This window comes from Dermochelys coriacea, chromosome 22 (genome assembly GCF_009764565.3).
Source record: "Dermochelys coriacea isolate rDerCor1 chromosome 22, rDerCor1.pri.v4, whole genome shotgun sequence".
NCBI lineage: Eukaryota > Metazoa > Chordata > Testudines > Dermochelyidae > Dermochelys > Dermochelys coriacea.
In genome coordinates this window covers 5,418,673-5,440,141 of record NC_050089.1, presented here as the reverse complement: position 1 = coordinate 5,440,141, position 21,469 = coordinate 5,418,673, and the positions used below count along the sequence as shown (strand labels likewise).

General features: G+C 43.8%; 1 protein-coding gene across 1 annotated transcript in view; it reads left to right on the top strand.

Moving 5' to 3' along the window:
* ARHGAP32 (Rho GTPase activating protein 32) overlaps positions 1–21,469 on the top strand; it is a 264,621-nt gene that overhangs the window by 213,789 nt on the left and 29,363 nt on the right.

Sequence of the window (21,469 nt, the reverse complement as noted above, 5' to 3'; positions counted from 1 at the left end):
AAGGTGGGAGAGGAACATAATTTGTTGGTTTCAGAGTAGCAGCCATGTTAGTCTGTATTCGCAAAAAGAAAAGGAGTACTTGTGGCACTTTAGAGACTAACAAATTTATTAGAGCATAAGCTTTCGTGAGCTACAGCTCACTTCATCGGATGCTGTGGCTCACGAAAGCTTATGCTCAAATAAATGTGTTAGTCTCTAAGGTGCCACAAGTATTCCTTTTCTTTTTGCAAATACAGACTAACACGGCTGCTACTCTGAAACCTGTAAAAATGATTAGGGGTATGGAACGGTTTCCGTATGAGGAGAGATTAATAAGATTGGGACTTTTCAGCTTGGAAAAGGGATGACTAAGGGGGATATGGTAGAGGTCTATAAAATCATGACTGATGTGGAGAAAGTAAATAAGGAAGTGTTATTTACTCCTTCTCATAACACAAGAACTAGGGATCACCAAATGAAATTAATAGGCAGCAAGTTTAAAACAAACAAAAGGAAGTATTTCTTCACACAACGCACAGTCAAATCTGTGGAACTCTTTGTCAGAGGATGTTGTGAAGGCCAAGACTATAACAGGGTTCAAAAAAGAACTAGATAAATTCATAGAGGATATGTCCATCAGTGGTGGTTATCCAGGTTGGGCAGGAATGGTGTCCCTAGCCTCTGTTTGACAGAAGGTGGGAATGAGTGATGGGATGGATCACTTGAGGATTAACTGCTCTGTTCATTCCCTCTGGGGCACCTGGCATTGGCCACTCTTGGAAGACAGGATGCTGGGCTAGATGGACCTTTGGTCTGACGCAGTGTGGCTGTTCTTATGAGAGATGGGAGGTACCATTATACCCATTTTGCAAAGTCAAAGTCAGTGGGACCTAGGCTCCTAAATGATCTGCCCAAGGTCACACAGGAAGTCTGGGCAGATTCTGGAACTGAACCCACATCTCCTAAATCCAGTGTTTTAGCCCTAAGATAATCCTTCCCATCACTGTTAAGAATCCAGCACCAACATTTTCTAAATAAAGGTTTCTGCCCCTTTAAAATGCAGAGCAAGGTCTTATGTGGGTGGTAGCAGTGATGTAAGGTGTACCGTTTATTGAGCACTTCATATGCTCAGTGTGCATTACAAACATTAAGTAATAAGTCCTCACAACATCCCAGGTAGCATTTCTCCCATTTACTAATACGGAAACTGAGTCGGAGATTAAGTAACTTGTCCCATGCTATACAGTAAGCAAGTGGAAGAGTGAAGAATCCAGGCCTTCCAACTCCCATTACTGTGCTCTAAACTCTAGCCCATGCTACAGCTTTGTGCGTACAGACCTGAATATGTCTCAGTGAAACAACTGCAGCTAATATCTGTCAGTGGTTTCCGCTTGCGATACTAGATTATGACGATACACACATTTTATACAGATACAAAGGCTGTCTCCTCTCTGTCCTTTCTCTTTCTTTAACTTCAGCTGTCAATGTTATAGATTTAGGGGCTGTTGAGTTCAAGTGGAGTTCTGTTTCAGGTTTATCTCTACAAATAATGAATGTGTAAAAATCCTGTTGAGGTATATTGGTTTTTATTGTGCGGCTCAATTCAATTATGGTCACTTGCATGCCTATGGGATGTGTGCCTCCATTTAATTTTAGTGTGCGACTACTTTAGCTTTTAAATACCTTTCCCCACTGATGAAGTCATTTGGAAGCAGCCCAAGCTTGTTAGGGAGTAGTTCTTTTTTCATAAGGCGGGAGAGATACCCTATTTGTTCCGCTCTGCTGACATCTGCCATGCTGCGGTATTTTATGGAGTGGCAACCCGCAGCACTCTCATTAGAGTAGAGTCCCTGATAAGGGAAGCATTTTAGTTCTTCCCATTATGGCACAGGTAGGGATGGAAGCAAAGTGTCTTTCCAAAAGCACACCTGCCACGCTCCTCTCCAAATGTGAAGAATCCTATTTACAAGGGATGCATGAGTTCAGGAGAGGAGTTGGGTATGCCATGCATTGCAATGCCTATGCAACATACTCATTTGCTCTTAAGGAGAATTAGGGTATGTCTACACAGTCAACATTAAAGTGCTGTAATAAAACTACCTCTGTGAGAGGAATAGCTACCAGCACTGGGAGCTATGCCACTTTACAGCACTGAAACTTGCATCGCTCAAGGGGGTGTTTTTTCAAACCCCTGAGCGAAGAAAGTTTCAGCCCTGTAAGTGGCAGTGTAGACAAGGCCTTAGACATGAAACTTTCTGTGTGAATCCTGAAATTGATTGTAAATGTGGAGAACTCACCATTCTGTGCATCAGTTTTCCCATCTGTAGAATGGGGATAATGATCCTGACGTCATTCATAAACTGCTTTGAAAACTAAAACTGAAAAGTGCTCTAGAGGAGCTAGATATTTTTATTGTTTATTTTATTATTAAATATGGATGCAAGGTTATGAACAGTTTGTGTGTGTCTAGATGGGCAGAACACTTTTGGAATGTGGCAGTGATGTGTTATTAACAATAATAAATACTCTTCTTGGAGTAGTGTCCCTGTGGGTGCTCCATTTCAGGGGCATATGTGTCCCGCACCTTAGATCAGAGATTTTTGGTAGTAGTGCCCATTCAGTCCATGCAGGCACCCTACACAGTCTCGTGCCCTGGACTGAGGCTAGATACGGCTGCATGGGCGACCGTCCATAGTTCCTTCTCGACTGCCTTCAGCCAGAGACGGAGTTTAATGTATGCCACTTTTCTTTTTAGAGTTAGAATATAGTATATGGAGTTAGTTCTTTAGTTAGTTATAAGATTTCTATTACTTTTTAGTTGTTGGAATTGCTGATCCTGTTTTCTTTAAAAAAAAAAAAAATGTTGTTTTCCCCCCCTATTGTGGGGGTCAAAAGCAATTTTTTTCTTATGTCTGGGTTGCTGAGCTCCCTGGATTTTAATAGGTGTGTCTCCTGTTGAGCAACAGGAATAGGAATTCTGTGTTCATTGCTTGGAAAACTTGCATATGCCAAGCAAATGTAAGATTTGCACTTCTTTTAAGGGAAGATCCTGAAAACAGGGAAATTAAATATAGGTTATTAATGAAGGAGCAAGCCTTAAAACTGGCTTTGGACCGAGATGCCGCGAACCCCTCAAACAGGAACCTACTACTTTTGTTAGTTCCCTGTCTACATCAAGATCATGGTCACAGAGATACAGGTGAAGGCAGTGTCGAGACCCTGGTCTTTGACACGCTCCACGAATGAGGTACCTATAATCGCTCCTTCGGTACCAAGGGCTTCCAACTCAAAGACCAAGGAAAGGGATCAGAGGATCAGAATAGAGAGTTCCTCCTCAAAGATGATTCAGTCACTGGAGACATCAAGCCCGATAGGAGTGCTATTGATGCTCCAAGTTCTTCAGGTACTGTGAAGCACTCTAAGACTTCACCTAAGTCCCATGCCTCAGCAGTAAAGGGCATGCTACTGAAGACTACTATTATGACTATCATTGGAGCCCATGGTAGCGAGAGAGCAGCCTCACTGGAATCTGCGGTACCATTGATACCATCGTCAGCACCCCGGACAGCAACATCGGGAACCACAGTGCCTTTACGAAGGTCTGTTGTGTTCCTGGTACCACAGGTGTTCTGGTACCCTAAAGACCTCATGGTCCCGAATGAGCCTGAGTCTCCCCCCTTTGCAGCCTCCAGACACCTCTCTGAACCAAGATCTGCAGGGTTACTGAATGCACGTATTGTAGTGAGATCCACTACTTCCTGAGCCTCTGCAGGGAAGGATTGTCGTCACCTGTACAATATGTGAAGGAGCATTCGGAGTAAGGCTCAGAACTGTCAGTTCAAGGCTCTCTAGTTTACTTTAGGAGACGTTATTCCCCTTTGCAGATGCAAGAAGGCAGGATACAAGATCCCTTCTTGTTAATACCTGGGAGAACCAACAATGTCTACCCCCTTCCCTCCCCGCCCCCAATGCCTTAGAGTCCTCCTCAGTGGTCTTCAGTGGCCCCATGGGCAATGTACCACCAGCAGTTTTGAGGGCCCTGATTCAGTTTCATAAGGAACTTAAAAGACCTCTTCTTCGGCACCTTTGATCCCTTCCCTCCACGCCGAATCAGTAGAGGAGACCTTTGAGGAGCAAGAGGTGAGGGCCGACAAGAAGGTCAACCGCCTCCCTCCCCCCTTACAAATATTGCTTCTTCATAGCCTGATGAGGCAGTAATGCCATCATTAGCTGATAACTTTGGGTAGTTTGCAGACACAGTTCAGAATCCTCTGAAAGAAGTCCGGGCTTCCCATCCTGGATATATTGCATACTTCTGCTTCAGCACAGTTGGCACTGCCAATTAATGAAGCTCTTGTTGAGCCAGCCAAGACCATGTGGCAAACGCCAGCAGCGGGACCCCCTCCATGCCAGTGTTCCAATAAAAAAAATACCTTGTCCCAGACAGAGATTAAGTTTTTGTTTTCACACCTGGCACCAAATTCTCTGATTGTGGACACAGTTAATAAAAGGGGAGACGGCATATTTGTAAAGCTACCCCATGTAACAAGGATCAGAAGTAACTGAACTTTTTTGGTCGTAAAAGCTACTCTTCAGCAACATTTACAGTTCAGGATTACGAATCATAGAATCATAGAATATCAGGGTTGGAAGGGACCTCAGGAGATCATCTAGTCCACCCCCTGCTCAAAGCAGGACCAACCCCAACTAAATCATCCCAGCCAGAGCTTTGACAAGCCTGACCTTAAAAACTTCTAAGGAAGGAGATTCCACCACCTCCCTAGGTAACCCATTCCAGTGTTTCTCCACCCTCCTAGTGAAAATTTTTTTCCTAATATCCAACCTAAACCTCCCCCATTGAGACCATTACTCCTTGTTCTGTTATCTGCTACCACTGAGAACAGTCTAGATCCATCCTTTTTGGAACCCCCTTTCAGGTAGTTGAAAGCAGCTATCAAATCCCCCCTCATTCTTCTCTTCCGCAGACTAAACGATCCCAGTTCCCTCAGCCTCTCCTCATAAGTCATGTGTTCTGCTCCCTAATCATTTTTGTTGCCCTCTGCTGGACTCTTTCTAATTTTCCACATCCTTCTTGTAGTGTGGGACCCAAAACTGGATACAGTACTCCAGATGAGGCCTCACCAATGTCGAATAGAGGGGAACCATCACGTCCCTCGATCTGCTGGCAATGCTCCTACTTATACATCCCAAAATGCCATTGGCCTTCTTGGCACTAAGGGCATAGTGTTGACTCATATCCAGCTTCTCGTCCACTGTAACCCCTAGGTCCTTTTCTGCAGAACTGCTGCCGAGCCATTCGGTCCTTAGTCTGTAGAGGTGCATGAGATCCTTCTGTCCCTTTGCTCTGTGTCTAAGCTCCTGGCAGAATGGGGCCCAGGCCGATGACCGGGGCTCCGCAGCACCATGGTAATACATGTGACAAAAGTATCACGCTTCCTGAGTACTGGGGAGGAGGGTGGGAACAGCGTGGAAGAGATCCTGTTGAACCTCAAAAGGTTAATTCTCCCCCCCTTGCACTTCCATTGAGGGCATGCATCAGTGGGAGAGACGAACGATTATCTGGTTTGTCCCCATGCCCTGCCCCCATCACACACCACCATCCCACGCAATGTCCCCATTGCTCAGCTCCCCTGTGGCCCAGGCTTTGGAAGAGATGAATGCGTGGACATGGGTGTAAGTTTAGTACTAAGAGACGTACTTTGCTTATTAAACAATCCTAGATCTTAAGGCAAGAAGGACCATCAGGATCACCTGGTCTGGCCTCTGGCATAGCACAGGCCAGCCACCAGAGAAATTCCCCGCGTGCTTCCTGCATCAAGCCCAGAATGTCGGGCTGCGCTAGCTCTTCTCTTTCAGAAAGAGTCGTTCACTTCTGATGTAAAGGCTCCTCGGTGCTGGAGAACTCACCCCATGACCTGGGAAGCCGTGTCGATGGTTAATTACCATCTCACTGATTAAAAAAATTGCACCTTAGTTCCAGTTTGAATTAATCTAGCAAACAGATGACACGTGGAAAAAGTGTGATACATTCTGGGTACCCTTTATGCATCCGACGAAGTGAGCTGTAGCTCATGGAAGCTTATGCTCAAATAAATTTGTTAGTCTCTAAGGTGCCGCAAGTACTCCTTTTCATTCTGGGTACAGCTCACACCACGCTCATTAGCATTCCAAGGGCTGACAGAACACGCTTTGGAAATGAAGCGACAAGCACCTATGTCAGAATGTGGCTACCTGAATTATGAGAAGTTCAATACTTTTATTGGCCATTTATGACAGGAACATCGAGATCAATTTAGTGTCATAATAAAGGAGAAAAGGAGTACTTGTGGCACCTTAGAGACTAACAAATCTATTTGAGCATAAGCTTTCGTGAGCTACAGCTCACTGTAGCTCACGAAAGCTTATGCTCAAATAAATTGGTTAGTCTCTAAGGTGCCACAAGTACTCCTTTTCTTTTTGCGAATACAGACTAACACGGCTGCTACTCTGAAACCTATAATAAAGGAGGTCACCTCTTGACGAAGACATCTTTGCAGGCTTCACTTGATGCGTCTGACACTGCAGCCAGGTCTATTTCTGCCACAATAGCAATGAGATGAGCTTCCTGGCTTCAGTTGTCTGGTTTTCCCCAGGAGGTTCAATCAACCATTGAGGACTTACCATTTAATGGCCACAAACTCTGCACAGACGACTCACTTCATGTCTTAAAGGACTTTAGGGCTACACTTAGATCCTTGGGGATATATATGTCTGCAAATAAAAGGAAATTCAGCAGTTCTTTGTCAGCGGAAAGATTCCATCCTACTCAATTTTCCACCTTCTGTAGACCATCTGAACTGCCAGCTAAGTGGTCGAGATTTTTATAAAAAGAAGGCTACTACCTTGACTGTTTTATCCCAGCTGCCATCATCTTCCAAACACCAGTTTTGATGGTTTGGTCAAGGGTGAGTTTCTGAATTCGATCGTGGTCAAGGCTTATCTTCCTTCTGACAGGTTTCTCGCTCAAAAGAACCTTTTCCAAAGAATGCTGCTCAGTCCTCAAGTGCCAGCAAGGCCATGTCTGCACCAAAGATGGCAACTTGCATTTTTTGTAACACAGAAGGCCAGGTTTTCGATGTCTCCAGATGTGGCCAAGGATAGTTTGTGCCCAACAAACAGGTTTCTGTACTCAGCTGGGTACTATAGTCACTCACCTGGTGAAAGGACTTCCTCAGTTTGTAGGGGGAATCCTGTTCAACCAGAATACCCCTAGAGTCATAACGATGCACACTTCTCTCTTGGGATGGAGAGCACATTTGGGTCCTCACGCAGCCCAAGGCAAATGGTCACCACAAGAACAATGCTTGCACATCAATCTGTTAGAACTGAGGGCAGTCATAAATGGTGGCCTTCACTTTCTTCCCCTACTCAAAAACAAGTCCGAATTACAACATAGCTTGTACATATTATATCAGTCATCAGGGAGGAGTGTGTTCCCCCTTGCACTGCACTGCAAAAATAAAGCTTTGGAATTGGTGCATAGCCAACCAGATAATCATTTCGGGTTCTTACCTTCCTGGTATACAAAACACCATGGCAGATGACCTCAGCAGACATTTTTCCTTAAATTACAAATGGGAGTTGGAATCTTGAGTCCTCTAAAACATATTCCCAGCTTGGGGGTTTCCAGAGGTCGAACTTTTCACCACTGCAGCCAACACGAAGTGCAGAAAATTTTCCTCTTGTAGGATCCAACCCTCAATCTCTAGGACAGCAGTTCTCAAACTTCATTGTACCGCAACCCCCTTTTGACAACAAAAATTACTGCATGACCCTGGGAGGTGGGGCTGAAGCCTGAGCCCCAGCTTCAGCCCCAGTCGGGAGGGGCTCGAGCTTCAGCCCCGGGCCCGAACAAGTCTAACACCAGCCCTGGCAACACCATTAAAATGGGGTCACAACCCATTTTGGGGTCATGACCCACAGTTTGAGAACTGGATGCCTTTCTCATTACATGGACAAAGGATCTTTTTTTATTCATATTCACCGACTCTGTTGGTTTTAAAGGTTCTCAACAAGATCAAGCAGGACCAAGCCAGGGTCCTTTTGATTTCACCAACTTGGCCAAGACAATTTTGGTATCCTTGCTTTATCAGACTCACCTCTTTCCCTTTGTCGCGGACTCCCAATCAAGTCTCAACTTCTGGCAGAATGCAGGTCAAACACTTCATCCAAGTCTGAACATTCTGCAACACCAAATATGGTCCTCAATGGTTCTTAGGACAAGAGGGTCCCGTTCATTGGGAGAACATGGCAGCTTCCTCCGTTTTGCTGATGGCGGTTCATCCACCGCAGGCTCAACTGCATCCCGCTCACCGGAGCCGTCCGCCACAGGAAACAAGACAAGCGTTGCAGGAAGTGCGGCTACTCCAATGAGACCCTGCCCCATGTCCTGTGCAGCTGCAAGCCCCATTCCAGAGCCTGGCAGCTGTGCCACAACGCCATCCAGAATCGCCTGGTGAAAGCCATAGCACCATGCCTGGGGGAGGTCGCTGTGAATTCCACCATCCCCGGGACAGACAGCCAGTTGCGACCTGACGTGGTAGTCACCTACGAGGACCAGAAAAAGATCATCCTCATCGACATCACGGTCTCCTTTGAGAACAGGACCCCGGCCTTCCGCGAATCCCGAGCTCGTAAGCTGGAAAAATACGCCCCCCTAGCCAACACCCTGAGAGCGAAGGGCTACGAGGTGCAGATGGATGCCCTGATTGTCGGAGCCCTGGGCGCTTGGGACCCCTGCAATGAGCGTGTGCTGCAGACCTGCGGGATCGGTCGATGGTACGCACGGCTCATGCGGCAACTCATGGTCTCGGACACAATCCGATGGTCCAGGGACATCTACATCGAACACATCACTGGCCACCGACAGTACCAGGAGGTGTGAGCTGGTACAACATCGTGCATCAACCATGGGAAAGAGACTGAGAGATTTTTTTTTTTTTTTTTTTCATTGGACCATATGAACTGGAACCATAAACTCACAGAACATTAAATCCCACCAAATGAGGGTAGATCCATCCTCATCATCGTACCCGCTCATTATACTCCACACCTGAACATAGCCATTATATGGACAACATACCCCATATCTCAATGTCTGTACTTTGACCCGTTAAACTTTTACCCCCAATCGGGGAGATTGCAGATTATGTATTCCTTACGCCACCCACTCCTAAACTGAACTTCGCACCCCTTGATAATCTGTACCTTATTCCCTGATAACCAGAAACTTCTATGCCTAAACTCTGTACCGTTTTCTTTTTACTTCAACATTATCTTAATAAAATTATTAAATCTGTTAAATAGCAAGACAGAATCTACAAGACACACATCCCTCCAGAAATGGAGAAGATACCGTCTTTGGTGTAACTGCAGTCATCTTTCACCTATCCAGTCATCTGTTTCCACAGTCTTGGATTACGTGCTGGAATTGAAGACAGCCAGTCTCCATAAGTTTCATCAAGTTTCAGTTAGCATCAATAACAGCTTTCCACTTGCCAGTGGAAGGTTTCTCAGTTTTTGAACATCCAAGGTTTTTGCACAACAAGGTTTCTGAAACGTCTCATGAATCTTTCCACACATCAGAGACCCTACTCCATTTTGGTATCTCTACCTTATCCTCAACCATCTCATGGAACAGTCTGTTGAGCTCTTGCCACATGCTCTCTTGTTACATTTGTCTGTGAAGACAGTCTTTTTGGTGGCCATCACTTCTGCTCAAAAGGTCAAGGAGATTGGGGTTCTAATGGCAAGCCCTCCATATACTATGTTCTCCAGGGAGAAGGTATCATAACAACCCCATTCAAATTTTTTACCTAAGGTTTCTTCTGGGTTTCACATTAACCACACTATTCGCCTTCCAGTTTTATTTCCTAAGCTGCATAAGAATGTACAGGAAGCCATCTTCCATGTACTAGATGGACATCAGCCTTTCACTTGAACAGAATTCAGGAAGTTCTCTGAACTTTTTGTCTCTGTTGCGGATAGGTCTAAGGGATCCACTGTCTCCATGCGGAGACTCTCTAAATGGATGTCTGGGTGTATTATTACTTGTTATTGCTTGGCTTATGTTTAGCCTCCCCTACGAGTGGCTACACATTCTAGTAGATCACAGTCTATGCCTGTAGCCCTACTCAAGGACATTCTAGTTACGGAAACCTACAGAGCTACAACATGAACCTCAGTACATACGTTTTCCAGCCATTACACTTTGGTTCACGCTGCTAAATCAGATCTGCAATACGCAACACAGTCCTCTCTTCAGTGCAGGACTCTTTTCTGAACCTCCCACCTTGCTAAGGGATTACTGCTAGGAAGTCACTGGAAGTGGAGCACCAACAGGGACACTACTCTAAGAAGAAAAAGGAGCGGTTTCTCATCTTGTGCAGTAACTGCAGTTCTTCAAGATGGTGCCACACTACCCACTTTCCTTCCTCACTGCTTCAAAGTTTCTCTGTGGGACTTTGTGGTAGAGAAGGAACTGAGGGCAGTTAGCTCACACAGCCCTATATAGCCTTAGTACGGGGCAGGAGGATGTGTAGAGCATGGGCTGAACGGACACAGCTACCAAAAATCTGCGATCAGTGGTGCAAGGCGCATGCACACCTGAAGTGGAGCGCACACATCAAAGAACTCCAGTTACTGCACAAGGTGAGTAACCTTTTCTTGACCTCTCTGCTGCAAAATTTACCATCCCTGAAACAGGGAGAATATATTGATGCATCTGACTTTTTTTTTTTTTTTTTTGGTCTTCCTTCTATTGAAAACAGTTTTTGAGAGGGAAATGTATAGGGTTTAAAAATTGAGACTGCAATTTTCAAAATCATGTAGGGGATTTAATTTTAGCAGGAACTGGATATCCAAATCCCCTATATGGTTTTGAAAGTCTTAGCCTGAATCTCTGTAGGAGATAGGGTCTTTAGCCTGCCATGTGCTAAGTCTTCTAAACTCCACTCACTTCCAAGGGAGGGCTTTGTTCCCTTGTGCTTTTAAATAACCTTTAAACCAAGACATTTCTGCCTCCTTGGAGTTTCTGATGACATCACCACCCGTTCTAGTTCTGTTGGTGATTTATCATCCCCAGGGATCCCAGCTTCCTTATGATTCTCCAGCTCCCCATTGTTTATATAATATTTTCAGTGATAAATTGTTGCAGGCTTCCAAAGGGGAAGAATGTGGTTAGTAAAACAGGTTAGAACAAGAAAGGATCATCTGAGGCAACATTTCAGCTGGGATGCTCTGTGTGGACAGAGTAAAACCAGCTCCATTCTCATTTTTCCTTTAGCTCAGACCTTCCAACCTATATGTCATCTTTGGTTCTTCACTTTCATTTCATTAGTCCCTTGATTGTTTAATTTTTAATTAAAATAGATGTCTGGCTGGCTGCCCTTGAATCTTGGCCAACTTGAGGAAAACACAGTTCAGGGCCTTGCTTTTAGGGGTTAGGATAATCTAACCCTACTTGGTTAGGTCTGGTTTAATCCTTCCTTGAGGTCCTAACACTGACGACCCGCATTGGCCCTGTTTATGCTGCCACTTCTTGCTTTTGTTGGAGAATAAGAAAACAATGTGGAAAACTGCAAACAAGCAATAAGGCAAAAATTAATTTAAAAAATAGAAAGCTATGTAAAACATATGCTTCTGTTTTCTTTCTCTTCTTTTAAAATTGCATAAATCTATGTAAAAAAAATATGGACAATCTGTGAAATTCACATGCCCAGTGTACTTCGAAATGTTACACAGGCCTAAGTGTAATCTTACTCACAAACTGACCTTTATGGCTAATTGTTTTCCGTCTAGAAATTTTCTATGAAACTGCCATTTTAAAGATGAATGCATTTAGATTGCTAGGGCTTCGCTTCAGAAGCTGTCTTTTTTTATGCTTGCAGCACATTGGGGGCTGCGAGTGCTACTATAATACAAATAGTAAATAACAGTAATCATGTGAAAGTGTAAAAATCCTGGAGTTCAGTTCCAAAACACTTCATGTTTGAATCTTAGCAACTGACATCAATAGATTTATTTAAGCAGCAACTCTTTTTTCTTACACAAAAGTCCATTAATTGCTGCCTGAAGATCATGCATGTGGAATGTAAAATATGGATCTGAATTTTGCAGGCCAAAACAAAACACTGGCTGTTGACAGGTCTTAACCCCTGTGTTAGATGCACATATCCCACGTGTGGTGACTCAAAGGGGGTACCTAGATATCTATTTTAAAAACAGATAGGCCTGAGGTGAGAGTTTCAAACCTGGTCTGAACTTCGCAGAACTTCAGGGGTGTTCGAGTGTGACATTTTGGTTTGATCCTTGCTCTGCTTTTAAGCACCTACATGCTAAAAGATGCAGGATAGTCCAGTGGTAAGAGCAGTGGCCTGGGACTTAAGTGACCTGTGTCAATTCCCTGTTCTGCCAAAGATTTTCTTTGTGACCTTAGGCAAGTCACTTAGGCATTGTCTACTCTGGCACTTTGATCGCTAAAACTTTTGTCTCTCGAGGGTGTGAAAAAACACTCCCCTGAACAACAAAAATTTTAACGACAAAAAGCACCAGTGTGGATAGCGCTTTGTCGGTGGGAGCCGCGCTCCCGTTTACAAAGCTACTGCCCCTCGTTGGGGGTGAGAGCTCTCTCCCAGCAATAAAGAGCAGCCACATAGTGCACCTTACAATGGTGTGTCTGCAGCGGCAAAACCGCATCATTGTGAGGTGCATTGTGTAGACATGTCCTTAGTCTGTGTGTGCCTGAGTTCCTCTTCTGTAAAATGAGGATAATAGCACTGCCCTGCCTCACAGAGCCATTATGAGGATAAATACATTAAAGTTTGTGAGGCTTTCAGATAACTACGGTGATCAGGGACCAGATAGGTACCTTAAACAGATAAAATCTGAGCCCCCAGTGCAGGATTTGGACATCTGGCTAAGGTAGGTGCATCCTTTCTTACATTTCCTGAGTACAATCCAATCTCATGTGAATATTTAAAATGCAGAAAGCCCCTGTCACAGGGCGGCTGGTCTTAGTAAACAAAATAGGTCCAGCTCCCATAGTGGTCAGTTCAGAGGGTTGGGTAGCACTTGGGGCTCTGAAAGGTCAGGGAGAGGTCCAGTGAGGGAGGAACATAATTTGTTGGGGAAGAGTCAACATGGCTTTTGTAAAGGGAAATCATGCCTCGCCAATCTACTAGAATTCTTTGAGGGGATCAACAAGCATGCGGACAAAGGGGATCTAGTGGATATAGTGTACTTAGATTTTCAGAAAGCCCTGTTCTGTTCATTCCCTCTGGGGTACCTGGCATTTTCGAGAAGACAGGATACTGGGCTAGATGGACCTTTGATCTGACCCAGTATGGCCATTCTTATGTTCTGATGTTACCCTGGTGAGAATCAGTTAAGGTAAGTCAGGAGACTGGAGGAGGTTTCTGAAGGCTGCAGAGATCAGAAAGCTCTCTGCAGGTCTTCTCTGGGAAAAGGGAGGAGGTATCAGGAAGCCAGAAGGCTGAAAAAGGGCTGAGGGCTAGTAAGTCAGTGGATGGTCTACAATCAGCTGCCCTCCTTCCTGAGCCAGAGAAAGCCAAGACCTTATAAGGCTTTATAGAGGGCTGAAGGCTGGGAGCAGAAGGGCTGGAGAGATGTAGAGCTGAAGCCAGAAGGCTGTCCTGGCACAAGGACAGAAGAGGACTGCACTGGATAGCCAGGGCTTGGCAAGGGACACCAGAGCTGGATGTTTGGACACTTCTGAATTATGACTGCGGGATTTCTGTTATGATTTATGTTCGTGGGACTTTTGTAATAAATGAACTTCACAAGGGCTATATTTATACTTGGGAAGATGCTTTGGAGTATTTCTGGGAAGTCTGAAGGAGGGAAACTGAGGCAGGTGCACCTGTCATACTGCAGCCTGTAGCAGGAGGGCACCCCAGGCATGGAAGCCCTGTGACTACCTCATTCTGCCACTCTTAGTAGTACCTTGCTCTGTGAGTAGGGCCATGGAGATTGGTTGGACTATTTATGGGATAAATTACTACTCTGTGTGAGTAAGAGTGGCAGAATCTAGCTCAGAATATTTAATTCATGCAGAGTTAATACAGTGAGTGTATCTTAAGTGTTAACCAGTTTTATACGTACTGATTTTACTCCCCATTATAGGTGTAGAGAATATCTTTCACACCAGTAAATTTTTTCCAAACGCTAGAAACTTAGGTGTGCCCTCTGTGTTTCTATATATTGAATAAGCATAAGTTTTGCCCTGGATGCTTTCAAGTGGCTTTTCTGAGGCTGATAAGTCATTAACCAGGACACAGGGTGATTAACACATGTATTCTCTGTGACTTGCACCATGCATTTATCAGACCAGACTTATTCTATCTGTCTCTTGTGAACCTTTATTACTCTTTTCCCGTCAGTTTTACCTTGTACATGACAGAAATGTTGTCTTGCTCATACAATTTTGCATAAATCTATTTGAGGTGATATTTATCACAATTCCACGCATACTTTGTAAACTGGAGGAAGTGACTTGTAAAGGTGCATTATGGGGCAGTCATTCGGTGAGGCTATTTGGAAAGATTTTACAGCCCACTTCAGCTTTTTTCTCTTGTGGGTTCTAATGCCTTCCAGCTCCTATGTTTATATTGCTGTCCTGCCAGTTGCTTTTCTGTTTGGCCAGTTTTTACTGCTGATTTCAATGTGTGGCCTAGTATTTTGTTTCCTGGAACCTGCTGGTTGACATCAGATAAATGCAAATCTAAAATCACATTTGTTGCAGCTTGCAGTCCTTTGAGGATGATCTGTAATGATTATAAAGGGTAGATGTGATCAGAGAGGGAGAGTTTAGTGAAACACAGGTGTGATCTTGTGGTCTGAACAAAGGACTGGGAACAGTGCACACCTGTGCTCTGATCCCATCTCTTATACTTCCTCTGTGACCTTCAAAATGGGAATAACAACACATGTTTTGTGTGGCCTATTTTTATTTATTTATATATATTTGGTTCCTTAGATTGATAGGACTATGAAAGTGCATTTAAGCAGGTTAGGAGCCTAACTCCCATGGAAAGTCAATGTGAGTTAGGTACTTGATTCACTGAAACACTTTTGTAAATCCCACTAGGTGCCTAGTTGCATCTTTGGGCATCTGTATCACTTTGGAAATCTGTCCCTATGTGCGCGTGACACAGAAATCATAACCTAGAAGCTGACTCCAGCAGCAGACTCCACCATCTGATAGCAATAACCAGCTAACCCATACAGCAGAAGATTGCTGTGGACCCCACCTTGCACAGGCATCACTCTCCAAGAGCACCATTAAAAACGTGAGCGTTGGTACCTTTGAAGGTCAATGACTTTGAGTTATTTTGGTCCAGTTTCCATAGTCAAAGGGCACTTGTGTCCTTGCCGTCTTTCAAACCAATGGATCCCATGCTCCTTTTGGCTCAGCTTAGCATTGTGACAAAGACCCCGCCCGCTGTAGCTTCACAGCTCTTTGAGGGGGCGGGTCTTCTGAGCTGTATGAAAGGGGAATTGAGAAGGACACATAAGCTATTAAAATTACTAAAAGGAAAACTCTCTCCACTCCTTTCCAGCCTGCCTCCTTTGGAGCGGCTGAAAGTAACAACCTTGATAAGAGAAATTCCTTATGCCTCACCTATGCAAAGGACACCAGGGGCTTGGTAATTAAGTTGCATTTTGAAATACCAGTGCCACGAGGAGAATAAAACCATGGGAAGAAATAGCTCATGCTGTACAGCAACAGCTTGTATGTCTTCTCCTCTGTTTAGATGTCAAGAAAGGTATTTTATTTCTCTTTAATTAATTTTTTTCGTGCAGTAAGTTTTAGGGACCTGTCCATGGAACACTAAGACCTGGACTACACTTGAAGGTTTTACTGGTATAACTATTGCTGTTAAGGTGTGATTTAAAAAAAAAATCAAAATAGTTGTACTGATAAAAGCCCTAGCGTGGACACAGCTACACCAGTATAAAGGTGTCTTATGCTAGTACAGTTATTCCCCTTCCTATACAAAACCACTTTATAACTGCATCCATATTCAGGGGTGCACTGATTGCTGTACTGTTATAGTTAAAGTGGTACAACTGTCTTGTGTAGGCAGAGCCTGAGCCTTCAGGTAAGCGCATACAGCATATGCTTAAGTCCCATAAATGTCAGTGGGACTTAAGCATGTGTGGCTAAGTGCTTTCCTGAGTGGTGCAACTCATTGGGTTTACACTTCAGAAAGCTGAGCATTGCACTTTGCCTTTACACAATCCTAGTTAAGTTACCATAGGTTAAAAGACAATCCAGCCTTAAGTAGATTTCATTGTAGAAAGCTGATTCCATTCCTAGGCACCACAAGGTCTCTGTTCTTGTAGCTATCAGAGGCTCGTTCACCTGCGTATCTACCAATGTGATATATGCCATCATGTGCCAGCAATGCCCCTCTGCCATGTACATTGGCCAAACTGGACAGTCTCTACGTAAAAGAATGAATGGACACAAATCAGACGTCAAGAATTATAACATTCAAAAACCAGTCAGAGAACACTTCAATCTCTCTGGTCACTCGATCACAGACCTAAGAGTGGCTATACTTCAACAAAAAAGCTTCAAAAACAGACTCCAACGAGAGACTGCTGAATTGGAATTAATTTGCAAACTGGATACAATTAACTTAGGCTTGAATAGAGACTGGGAATGGATGAGTCGTTACACAACGTAAAACTATTTCCCCATGGTATTTCTCCCTCCCACCCCACCCCCCATTGTTCCTCTGATATTCTTGTTAACTGCTGGAATTAGCCTATCTTGCTTGTCACCATGAAAGGTTTTCCTCCTTTCCCCCCCCTGCTGCTGGTGATGGCTTATCTTAAGTGATCACTCTCCTTACAGGTTTCAGAGTAGCAGCCCTGTTAGTCTGTATTCGCAAAAAGAAAAGGAGTACTTGTGGCACCTTAGAGACTAACAAATTTATTAGAGCATAAGCTTTCGTGAGCTACAGCTCACTTCATGCATCCGATGAAGTGAGCTGTAGCTCACGAAAGCTTATGCTCTAATAAATTTGTTAGTCTCTAAGGTGCCACAAGTACTCCTTTTCTTTTTACTCTCCTTACAGTGTGTATGATAAACCCATTGTTTCATGTTCTCTTTGTGTATATAAATCTCTCCTCTGTTTTTTCCACCAAATGCATCCGATGAAGTGAGCTGTAGCTCACGAAAGCTTATGCTCTAATAAATTTGTTAGTCTCTAAGGTGCCACAAGTACTCCTTTTCTTTTTGTTCTTGTAGCTGTCTCATTTATTTTTTATAACCCTCTTTGCCATTACCTTAAGACCTACAGTACAAAAGTCACTCTGTCAGATAAGAGAGAGATATGTCCAGGAAGCAGTGTAGCTCAAGATACTAACTTAGACTTTATCTTCGTTCTTTAGTAATATGTGTATTTTTAACATGGGTCATTTCTTGCAAACCCTACAGCATCTTGAAGGAAGTCCATGTTTGTGGCTTGATCTTTTATTTTTAAATTTTGGTAGCTCAAGGGAGGATGTTAGGCTCAGGATTTAGGAGTGAACTGCAGGAGGAGATTAGTAAAGTTATCTGAATATGCAGGAGTAGAGGGCGGAATGGGGCTACTTGCTTATAAAATGTCCCCTGCAGGCCATGTTTTGCTTGGCATGGATGGGGTAATAACAAGGAAGTAATTAACACTTCCAAATCTCATCTTGATATAGAAGCGCATCCCCATGCAATTGTGCCCTAAGATGGGAAGGACAGCTGGGAGGGCAGGTTTAAAGAAGAAAGAATAGGCTGTTGAAATTAAAATGGCTAAACAGCTGAAAAGCAGAGCTGGTTGTAAAATGGTAACAATTTTGTGAGTTTGTTTTTTTTGATGATTTTTAAAAAGTCTGTATCTTCCAAAATTTTCAGCCAGCTTCAGTGAAAAAGCACACAAAGTACTTGCAGTAAGCTGTAGTTAGGGGGGTGGTTTTTTAAAAAAAAATTGTTATGGGTCTCTTAGCAAGTATGGGTATGTCTACGCTACAGATAAAAAAAAACAAACAAACCCGTGGCTGGCCCTTGCCAGCTGACTCAGGCTCTCAGGGCTTGGGCTGTTTAATTGCAATGTAGGTGTCCAGTCTCAGGCTGGAGCTTGGGCTCTAGGATCCTGCTGCAGCCGACTAGAGCATCTACACTGCGATTATACAGCAAGCCCAAGTCAGCTGGCACAGGCCACCTTTGGGTGTCTTAATTGCAGTGCAGACATACCTTATGACATCAAAAGTAAGATGGAGACGGAAGTGGGAGTAAAAATAGCTGTAGTATTTCAACAGCTGTTGGGGATGTGTATCTACCAATGGTATGTGAGTTCATATGGGAGCTCATGGGTTATATTGGTATTCTTTTAACTGAGAACAATTAGTTATCTTCCCATCTCACTGCCTTACAGTCTTGGTCCTTCATTTAATTGCTTTTTGCTAAGCTTCTTAGACAATATTGGAACTTAATGACATCCGTAGTTGGACAGTGTTTGTTTAGAAGATTAGATACAGTGTGTACAACAGTTCAGTTTATATTCTTTGTTCCTGTTCGCGTGATCATTTACCCTTTTACAGTCGTTTGATATGTGTGAGATTCAGCTGAGCAGCTGCAGTTCTATGTGATATGGTCCATTAACCAGCCAGAAGGCCCTGGTTTGTGCAGTAGTTCACCTGATTGCTGAAATACTGTAAAAATGACATTGCTGCAGGGGAACTCAGTGGGAGGTCTCATTCCCCAGGCTGAACAAATAATTCAGATTCCAGTAATGTGCACAAAAAAAAACATCCAACAACAACAAAAAGAAGGCTGCTAAAGTTATGAAAGATTAAAAGGGGAAAACAAAATGAGGTTAGAGGACTGTAAAGAGTCTGATTTCAAGATGAATTAAAACACCCTTGAAAATGAGAGCTATAAAACTTACACTTCATCCTGGGGGGAAGAATGAACCCTTTCAGTCAATGAGTAAATAAAATAAAAGCCTGAGGAGAGATGCTGTAAAACTCTCAAACCCGCTGGGAGATGCTGAGGAATGAGCTGAAAAATTCCTTGAGTCACCCCAGTGATAAAACATCCTGGGGTCTCCTCTGGTAATGCTTCCACAGCCCCAGGCTTTTACGGTTCAGTGCCTGGAATGTCAGGCACTTGGGGACAGCAAAGAGAGGAAGAGGTGGGAATGGGATGCCTGATCCCGGAGCAAGAGATGTATAAGGTGCTCAGGGCCTCACAGGATGTGGATGTTTAAATGCAGCAATTAGCAATTAACTCTAGCTCCCTGACATGCAGGTGAGGTGGTTGTTTCTTTGAGTTGTTTCCCTGAAGGGTGATTATCTGGTGTCCGGAGGTTGGGCATGATATTGCCCAGAAAGAGAATAAAAACAACAGTGCTCGTTGTTAAGCTTTTGTTGTTATTTATTTGAATTATGGTGATGTGTGGGAGCTCCTGTCATGGATCAGGTGCCAGGCGCTGTACAAACAGATGGTCCCTGCCCCAAGGTGCTTACAATAAGTATAAGGCAAGAGACAGGTGCATACAACAGACAACAGGAGCCCAAGCACGCAATGACACAGTACTAGTCATCATGTTAGGGAGTGGTCTCAGGCCACTAGCTGCCTCTTTAGTGTCAAATTTTTGGGACGCAACTTCAGTATTAGCTTTGGCTGTTTTTACTGCAATTTCATATTTCTTGTTGGTACCAGAAACATGCAGATACCGGGGCTGAGGAAAGGTGGGAATTGTAGGGGAAAAATTAAAAAAACTCATGTAATCTTCCTATGCCACCCCCCCCCCCCCCTTTTTTTTTTTTAAAAATAGCAGACTGAGGTCATCCTGCCAGCAAAAGACCCTTTTTAACTACAGTTATGTCAGGGGTCTCCAAGCCATGCTGCATCCAGAGCTTTAGCACAGTTCAGTATATGTTCAGTGTCCCTTCTCTGCTACAGGATGGATCAATGTTGTAGCAAGATCAGGAGACGAACACATAGCCTGATCCAGTGGAATTTCTGGTGTGAATGGGCCCATAGTATTTTGATTTTGTGGTTTTTGCCCCATGCTGACTCTAACCGCACTATCCAATCTCTTGCTATCATGAATAAGCCAGTGCAGTAAATGTATTCCTATGACTACATCCCCTTCTTTGGGGTTTTTTTCCCCCTCTTTTCCTTGACTTGATGCAAAGTGTCACAACAGGCTGCTCCTGAAGTCCAATTATGACTTACATACACTACTCACCATGCTGTCTGTCTGTACAGCTAGAGAAGCCCCAGGAGTGTAAAGCCACGGAAGCATGCTGAGTTTGTTCTCTTGTGACACAGGACTTTGGTTAGGCAGCTCAAGCCGGTATTCTAGGTCAGGGTTCTCAACCCTGTTAGTCTCTGAGGTGCCACAAGTACTCCTTTTCTTTTTGCGATTACAGACTAACATGGCTGCTACTCTGAAACCAGGGGTACGTGTACCCTGGGGGTACACAGAGGTCTTCCAGGGGGTACATCAACTCATCTAGATATTTCCCTAGTTTTACAACAGGCTACATAAAAAGTACTAGCAAAAATCAGTACATACTAAATTTCATACAGGCAATGACTTGTTTATACTGCTCTATATACTATACCCTGAAATGTAAGAACAATATTTATATTCCAATTGATTTATAGTTGTATGGTAAAAAATGAGAACGGAACCAATTGTGCAGTAATATGTACTGGGACACTTTTGTATTTTTGTCTGATTTTGTAAGCAAGTAGTTTTTAAGTGAGGTGAAACTTGAGGGTACGCAAGACAAATGAGCTTCCTGAAAGGGAGTCTGGAAAGGTTGAGAACCACTCCTCTAGGTTGCCCTTCAGTGAAAGGTGAAGATCCCAAGGCACTTGCAGGTTTGAGCAGAAGGTAACCAGTTCTGGTCAATGCCTTGCTCTGTAAAGAAGGATTTTGTTTCCAAGGCTCTATGGGGCAGAAGGGGGTCCATTTGCCCAACAGTCTCTGAAGAGCAGCTCGAGATACTGCAACGGTCTTCAGTTTGGTGTTTTACCTTCTATGTTTCATGGTACATTAGTCTGAGATGCATCTGTTTAGGAAACCACTGAAAATGTCTGCTCCTTTCCTTGCCCAGGTTGCACATCTGCTTCTGTGCCTGATGTGAAGCAGAACAGCAGTAGGGTGGATGGGGTGGGGAGGAGGAATAGGGCATCTAAGTTCAACAATGTTCCTGGCAGATGGTATATATCACTTGATAAAAGGGAATTTGCCACATGACCTATTCACAATCTGTGTCACATGGCAAATTGATAAGAGTTGGCATTTTGTGTAAGACTAAATCTAGATCATTGTAGGAGCTGTGGCAAGAAAGTCTCCTGCTGAGGAATCCACAAAAATCTTAGTTTTTCCATGAGGACTGGATGATGCTT